This window comes from Falco naumanni, chromosome W (assembly GCF_017639655.2).
Source record: "Falco naumanni isolate bFalNau1 chromosome W, bFalNau1.pat, whole genome shotgun sequence".
In the NCBI taxonomy this organism is placed as follows: domain Eukaryota; kingdom Metazoa; phylum Chordata; class Aves; order Falconiformes; family Falconidae; genus Falco; species Falco naumanni.
This window is the reverse complement of record NC_054079.1, coordinates 6,239,579-6,247,873: the sequence shown is the minus strand read 5'-3', so window position 1 is coordinate 6,247,873 and position 8,295 is coordinate 6,239,579. Positions and strand designations below refer to the sequence as shown.

At 42.1% G+C, this 8,295-nt stretch overlaps 1 pseudogene; it reads right to left on the bottom strand.

The window, feature by feature from the left end:
* The window catches only part of LOC121080672, a 36,688-nt pseudogene that overhangs the window by 18,598 nt on the left and 9,795 nt on the right, over positions 1–8,295 (bottom strand).

Sequence of the window (8,295 nt, the reverse complement as noted above, 5' to 3'; positions counted from 1 at the left end):
ATTGCCACGCATGGTCTAGTTTCCAGACCGCTCCTGCATCTCCCCCTCCTGTTGCACAAAAGAACCTTTGAAACCAACGAGTAAAAACAAGGTATAAGTAATAGAAGAAATAAAAAACCCAACTGAGACATTTGATCAATGTCAAAATAACCCACTGTCTTTGTTCCGTACCATTTTACAATTGCCCTTTTTGTTTTTGAACAGCTAGTACCAGGTTTGCCATGTTCTGCAGGGCCCTTGCAAACATGACAGCAACCAAGGTAACAGCAAACAAAACAATGCTGCCAATTGATTGAATGAATGCCAAAAAGGCTGAAATTTTCTCAGATTTTGATAACATGTTGCTGCAATGGGGCGCCTAAAATCCACGCAGCACATACCATCAGAATCCTCACAGGCATGTCCTTGAACCAACAACAAAAAGCAGTGGAAATTTTGACTCACATTCTTAACTGCCTACCAAACAAGGTGATTTAACTCTTTAATGCTTTCCCCGCTGTTACTCTGGATAAGAGAAGAACCGCTGCGACACCTTCCCATCATAGCCTCCTACTACATTACCATCTACAGAAAGACAATTATCGACATTCAAAGTGTAAACAATATCATCTTCTTTTGGATTAACATTATACATAGGTAGAAGGGCACACCAAACAAGAACTGGTTCAGTCAAAAAGTTCGAAACATAGCATGCCTTCTCTGAACATACCTCTGGGTCATTCCCTTCATTCCCTCTCTTTTTTTATGCAAAGAGAAACACTTTTACCATAACAGAGAAGCCCCTATTTACATCTCTGAGCCCGGACACAAACCGCAGCTGTATGCTCCACCAGGCTCAGGGCAGGAATCATTCATGCAGTTACATAGCTATATATCTCTACAAGCATGCAGACACCTATTAAACACTAGATAACCATGTTTATCTTTCCTCCTCTCCTTCACAATACCTAGCTGTTCTCTCATCTCTTGTTAGGTCAAATATTCTCCAGTTTCCTCTCCTGTATATCTCTTCAGACATTCTCTATCCTCCCCATTTTTGCTTAATTGCAAGGAGGCAAAGGGTGTGTGTAGCTGGGTGACCATGACCTGCTTTATGTTACAATCAACTAAACACTGAATACAGAAAAAAAAAAGCATGGGAGACGTAAGGCAAACATCAATAAGGTGGATAAAGGTAATTATAATAAAATCCCTGTAATACTTTAGAGTCATGGCCCCAAAGTTTCCCCAGCCGTCGAGAAGAGACCAAAGGCATCCCGCCCCTGGCTCCTGTTGCATCTCTTTGTTTTAAGGCTTTTGAGTTTTGTATAACTTTTGTAAATTAATCTCACAGTGGTCTCACTCAGATTCACGTAACACATCCCTATCAAAAGTCTTCACTACTTGTGTCCCTGTGCTAATAATAAAAATCTCGAATAGCAACTCCGGTTCTGTAGCAACATATGACGGACAGAATCAACATCTGTTAATAAGCCCAGAAAAAACAAAGTAATATTGTAGTATTACTTTGTTTAGCAAGCTAGCAGCCTAAATTTACTAAGCAAGTTAAAAGCGTGTACTATTCTTACAGAAGAGATTAGAGAAGCAATAAATCTGTTATGCTGCATTCCAGAACTCAGCCTGAGAATTACAGTCTGCTGTGAGTTCTGCCAGTTACAATCATTTGACACAATGTTGTGGTTGCGATTGTGAAAGTTGCCCATTTTACAATTCTTTCATTGACATTATCACAGCTAGTTGTTTTAAAAGCAACCCTTGAGCTTCCTCCTTGCTCGACTTGTTGCAAAATATTACTAAAGCCAAAAGTTCGTATTACAGTTAGTGACTCTCTAGGAACCCCGCAAGACTGTGGCAAGACTCCCGCATCCTGACTGCCTTAATAGCCCATCTCATTCATTTGCAAACAGTTGTCCCTGGGATACCTTGCCTGAGTCACAGAATCGGCACAATTAATTGCTCCAGCCAACTGCCTCATAGTTAACCAGGCAATTCCCGATTAAGGTTTTCAGTCAAGGCCACTACCACTAGCTCACCAAAAATCAAATAACCACATCATAGACTGTATCAGTTAGTACCATACAAAGCAATAACTTCCAATCATGCAGTGTGAGCGTATAAGGCTCTGCCATCACTTCAAGAAGGGACATAGCAAATGTATTATGAATCCTCCCTTCCCGCACTGCTTTGCTTAACTCTTTTAACAGCCTCGTATTGCACAGGCTGCCACTCTGGAGGTTGATTTGTCTGACAAAATACTAAACATGCCATAGCGACTCCCCAAATCCCATCACTGAAGTGTTTCCCACTTGCATTCCTGCCACCAATCCCTCAGACTCCCTTTCACCCTCCCAAAAATACAATCAATGCATCAGGAGAGACGAGGGGGTGGGGGAAAGGTCTAGCTCCTTTTCCAGATCTATAGGACCTGGATCAAAAGGTTTATCAGTGTCAATAAAATTCATTGTCCGAGTTGTCCTGTTCCGTGCTTGGTCCTGTGTTGTGAGGAGCTCGCTGCAATCTAGTGACAGAAGCTTTTGGGGGCACGAGGAGGTGTGGACAGAATCTCCAGTCGCTGACGGTGTCTTGAGAAGAGTCGTGCTGTCGGGTGGTATTTAGCAGCATTCCACTGGTTTAGCACCGTTAGTAGAATTAGTCCACACTTGGCAAAGAGTAGTCAGAAATTGAGCCACCAAGATGCTAAATGCATTCCCGACACGGAGTTCCCCCCACAGCGGCAGCATCATACAACTGGCTGCTGTATGCACACACTTTCATTCTTTTCAAAGTCTCTAAAGTTTCTTGGCTGCTCACCTGTCTCGATGAATACAGGTGTTATCCTCGGGGTTTTAGTAGGTTGTCCGCCTGGTCCAGGAAATGCAAGTTCAGTCAGCAAGCCGTCTCCTCCGGAACGCAGCCCCTCTTCCACGAGCTGTCTTTTCGTTTTCCGTCCTTATTCTCTCCAAGGCTTCGGAACACCACCATAGGGGTCACCCATTTGACGGAAACTGAGGCACGGACTCCCTGATCCTGACTAGAAGACCCTATCGTGAGTCCATATACGTCTCTTTCTGTGGGGACGAACCCTGGTTCCACCTTATCGGATTTCCCACAGCTCACCTCTCAACTCCGGACGGGATTTCAGCCGGCTCCCTGCCTTCCTTTCAGCAGATCATTCAAAGTTCTCGTCGATTCGCTGCATGTCGCTCAGATAGGCCGATTCGAGAGCCCTTCACGTTAGATCCTTAAATGCATCACGTCGGGGTCACCAATTTGCGGCGAATGAAGAGACGGGACGCAGCCTGATGCAAGCAAATGTCAATTTATTGTTCAGAAGCACGAGTGTTTATACACTTTCAGAAGCTGCGCGTTTTAAACTAATTGGTTCTTGAAGCTAAGCCTTGCAGGCTAGGCAATCCCTGATTGGTGGTTAACTGCCATCAATTAACTGCAAGGTGTTATCTTTCCTTGGCGCCATCCGTCTCCCACTCCCCTGTGCTCTGTAAACATGCCTCATCATGTTAATTGTTGTGTCTATTCACACTCCTGGTCCTCCCAGGGTTCGTGACCTACAAGCTCGAGCACATTCCCCTCAGCTAACTGATTGCCATGCATGGTCCTAGTTTCCAGACCGCTCCTGCATTACAATAGTCTTATAGGAAAGTTATTTATGCTGCGTGCGTGAAAAGACCTTTCTGTATGTAATGTTGAGAGTTCTGAGATGTAACACTACTAAGAATAGGTAAATGGATAATGTTTTAAAACATGGATAGCTTTTCATTTGTAGTATATAAACATTTAAATTCTGAAATTCCTTATTTTCTAAGAAAATATCTAAGAAGTCCGACTTAGTATCACAATTACTTAATTGGCAGAGAATAGAAACCAGGCCTTTGTCTAAGCTTATCCTTAACATTGCATAGATCAGCACTGCCACTGTCGAATGTGAACACGGAAAAATAGCTCTTTACTCCAGCCTTGGTCACCAAATAAAGCAGGATTAATTTTGCATAACAAGCATCCACAACTGCTCCCTTGCAAGAGAACTGTTATTTCTCTGCACTTCTGTACATCAGGTTGACTAAGCTGGATGATTAGGTGCGCTCTACATTTGGACACCTAACTTTGAAAATGTTGAAAATGCTTATATAAAACATTGAAACTTTTTTTTCTTCTCTTTATTACATTGGAAAACTCTTTCCCTACAGATTGCACATTTGAGCCCAATATTAATAGCTGATGGGTTTTGAAAAGATGGAGATTTTTCACATGAAGAATTCAAATTTTGGTGGTCCAGAGAGATTAAATGACTTGATATGATTTTGAATGTCTCCTTTCAAAGGTTTCTTTACCACAAGATACAGAATCTACATACAAGAAGGCATAAACAGCTACATAGCACTAACAGTCAACAACAGTGAGGCTGCAGATAATGAGTGGGAGAGTGTAGCCTAAAATAGTGAATATTAAGAGTTCTGCTTTTGTGTCTACTGTATTTGTACGGCTCACCAGAACACAGATGCGCATGTTTACCCGCATGATCTTACTCACAAGCTTCAAAAAGCATTATTGATTCCGAAGATACGTGTTATGTATTCCCCCTTATCTTCTATAGGGACTGACTCCAGTAGTTAGGAGCGATTTCATCAGATTCAGATGTATTCTACCGTGACATGCCAAATGGCACACCAAATACTTGTGTGCAAGGTTTATGGCTGATACTCTTCTGAGAATCATGTCACTGACTTAGGAGTCTAAGTAAGGATTTGGAATCATAACAGTCACCATTTTATTTTAAAATACTTTGAAAATGCTTTCTAGTTTTACATACCAAAGCAATATGAACAGTGAATTCCACACCAATGCCAACAGAAGCAACCAGGATAACCACAGGCGCTGCACTTGGCTTTATTCCAATTAGACCCATCATGCCAAACAGTTCCACAGTCATCAGAGCCAGCACCACCACCTAGATTATCTCAAACAGCCATTAGTAGCTTCTCATATGCTAGATAAATGAAGAGGAAGGCTATTTCAAAACAACATGGGGACTATAAAATATATTCCTCAGATCAGCCCTCCTCTTATCCCCAAAGACAAGCCATTTTTCCTTGTTTCATTGTGCTCAATGGCAATGACCCTCTAAAGAGTCAGTTTATCATCTCCAGAACCAGTTAACAGGTCAAGCAACACTTTTCTTTTGGTAGCAATTTATCAATGTGATTTGAAATATAATTTTTTTTCTTCCTTCTTGTGGATACCCACTGGAAGAGAAAATTTCTCTTTTTCACCTGTTTCTTTGACAATCCTTCTAGAAAACCTAACTTTCAAATAACTGCATTGGAATTCTTTTTGTAGTACTCCAAATGTGAGGATGATTCCAGAGTAGGTTTAAAACCCAGAAGAAAGTGAATGTCATAATTAGCTGATGAGTCTCAGGCTACAGAGGGCCTCTGAGCTTTAAAGATACTTGGAGGGATTGACATGGACAACAAAAATAGTTAAATCTAAGGGAAAGCTTTTATTTTTCTTTCATCTACCTTGTGAAAAATAATAAGGGAGGGGAGGAATTCCCTGGAATGGACTTCAAAGTTTCTGAAGCCAAGCAGGAAAAAAAGAGACAAACTTATAAAAGCAATGGCAGACTGAAAATAAGCCACCTTTCCAAGGGAAAAAAATATGCACTATAATAAATGATTTTATAAGCTAATGAATCAAGAAAAATAACATAAATTCCTTGATTAAGTGCTATGAAAAATATTCTAGACTAAACATTTATCTTTTAACATACTTGCCATATAAGCGTATATTACAAAAACTAGTAATTGTTTTAAACTTTTCTAAACCATACAACATTTATAAAACCATACACATTTTATAAACCATCCAACAGATTATGGAATTTAAACATGGGCACATTATAATCTAATTTAACTTGAATGTTTACTATGAGGCTTACGGTGCCTTGCAGAAAGCATGGAGGAGTATTCTCTTCGATTTATACTTTTATAACTTTCTCCTCATAGTCCAGTTACACTCTTTTCTCAGTGTGTACTGTACAACCTAACCATTTCAGTCTTTCCAGAAAGACTGCATTCAGAAATCAGTGGGCTAATGTACAGACAGGCAAGTTAGTCACAAGCAACTGCCTTGAAAAACAACATTGTCTGATAAAAAGGAGGAAGGAAAATCTAAATAGAAATAACTTTAATATTTAATAACATTCCTAATTTTCTGCCCATGGGAAGTGGTGAATGAATTCCTTGCTTTGCTTTGCTTGCATGCACGGCTTTTGCTTTACCTATTTAAATTGTTCTTATCTCAGCCCTTGAGTTTTGCATTCCTTTCCAATTCTCCTTTCCATCCCTCTGGGTGAGGGGGGGTGAGCGAGCGGCTGCGTGGTGTTTGGTTGCAGGTCAAGGTTAAACCACAACACATAACCACTTTCTAAGAGACTGAAATGGAGTTACAGCTGTATTCAGGAAGGATGCATTTCTGTTTCTGCGCTTCACAGAATCACAGAATGTTTGAGATTGGAAGGGACCTCTGGAAGTCCTCTGGTCCAACCCCCCTGCTCAACCTCAAGCCAGTTGCCCAGGACCATGTCCAGATGGCGCTTAAATATCTCCAATGATGGAGATTCCCCAACCTCTCTGGGCAGCCTGTTCCTGCGCTCGGTCACCCTCACAGTAAAAACGTTTTTCTTTATGTTCAGACGGAACCTCCTGTGTTTCCATTTGTGCCCATTGCCTCTTGTCCTGTCACTGGGCACCACTGAAAAGAGCCTGGCTCCATGTTCTTTGCATGGAAAGACACTATAAATGGGAATGTATACTCAGGCCCCGAAGTGGTGTCAGTAAGGTTGTGTTTTCTCTTCCAACGCTCATATCTCCTTATAGCTGTGGCTAACCTATCTGATCCGTAATGGTGGTGTTCATTACAGCTCCTCAATGCAGCTGTGAGGTGGGTTGGTGATTTCCTCCACCACCACCACCCTGACCCCAGCCTTTTCCTTCTCTTCCCTGAACATGCAGTTTGTGATCTGTTCTCACAGAAGCTCCTTGTACTGGGCTGTGGCTTCCTGTTCTAAATCTGATCCAAATTTGTGCTGTAAAGTACTCTTCCCCTTTAAAAGGTGGCAAAGAGGAAAATAACAGTTGAGAGTGAATAGCTGTTGGCTGTGATCTTTACATGTGCTAGTAGCAGATCCTATGATTTGTATTAGGTACACAATTTGAACAGATGGACAAAATTGAGCACTCACACTGTGCTCGAGAAGCAGCTGAGTTGCTGTTTGAAGTTGAAAGTTTGAGCGTGGTGGGGATTTTTTCCTTTGTAGTAGAATTTCTGATTGTATCATAGAAATTATTGCCTTGGTGCTCTGCAGTAGCCCCAGACAGTTAATGAGTGGGTGTGTGTCCCTTCTGTGGTTTAATGTGCTTGGCTGGGACTTTGGTGAGGGAGGAGGAGTACGGAGAGTGTATTTCTCTTCTGGGTAAAGGACTAAACATCTCCCTGGTTTTAACTCCACAGTAGTCAGTGAGGTTAAATCAGGGCTGAACTCAGCCCCTTCTGTTTTGGCACCATCTATGTCAGGGTGAGACTTCAGCTTTGTTTTGAGGGGGGTGTAGATGAAAGAGTAATTGTTGTGGTTTAACCCCATCCAGCAACTAAGCACCATGCAGCTGCTCACTCACTCCCCCCACAATGGGATGGGAGAGAGAATCGGAAGGGTAAAAGTGAGAAAATTCATGGGTTGAGATTAAGACAGTTTAACAGGGAAAGCAAAAGCTGCGCAAGCAAAGCAAAACAAAGAATTCATTCACTACTTCCCATTGGCAAGCAGGTGTTCAGCCATCCCCAGGAAAGCAGGGCTCCATCACGCGTAACAGTTACTCGGGAAGACAAGCGCCATAATGCCAGATGTCTCCCCCCCTTCCTTCTTCTCATAGGACTCAGTCCTGTTATGGAATACCTCTTTGGCTAGTTTGGGTCACCTGTCCTGGCTGTGTCCCCTCCCAGTTTCCCGTGCCCCTCCAGCCCTCTGGCTGGCAGGGCCCAAGGAACTGGAAAGTCCTTGATTTAGTATAAACGTCACCCAGCAACAACTGAAAACATCAGTGTCCTATCAACATTGTTCTCACAGCAAATCCAAAACACAGCACTGTACTAACTGCTAAGAAGAAAATTAACTCTATCCCGGCTGAAGCTAGGACATGTGAAAGCATTTGTGCTATCATAATAGTCATGTAAAAGATCACTTTGGGAGTTAAGAGGAGAGTGTTGAACAAGAATGTA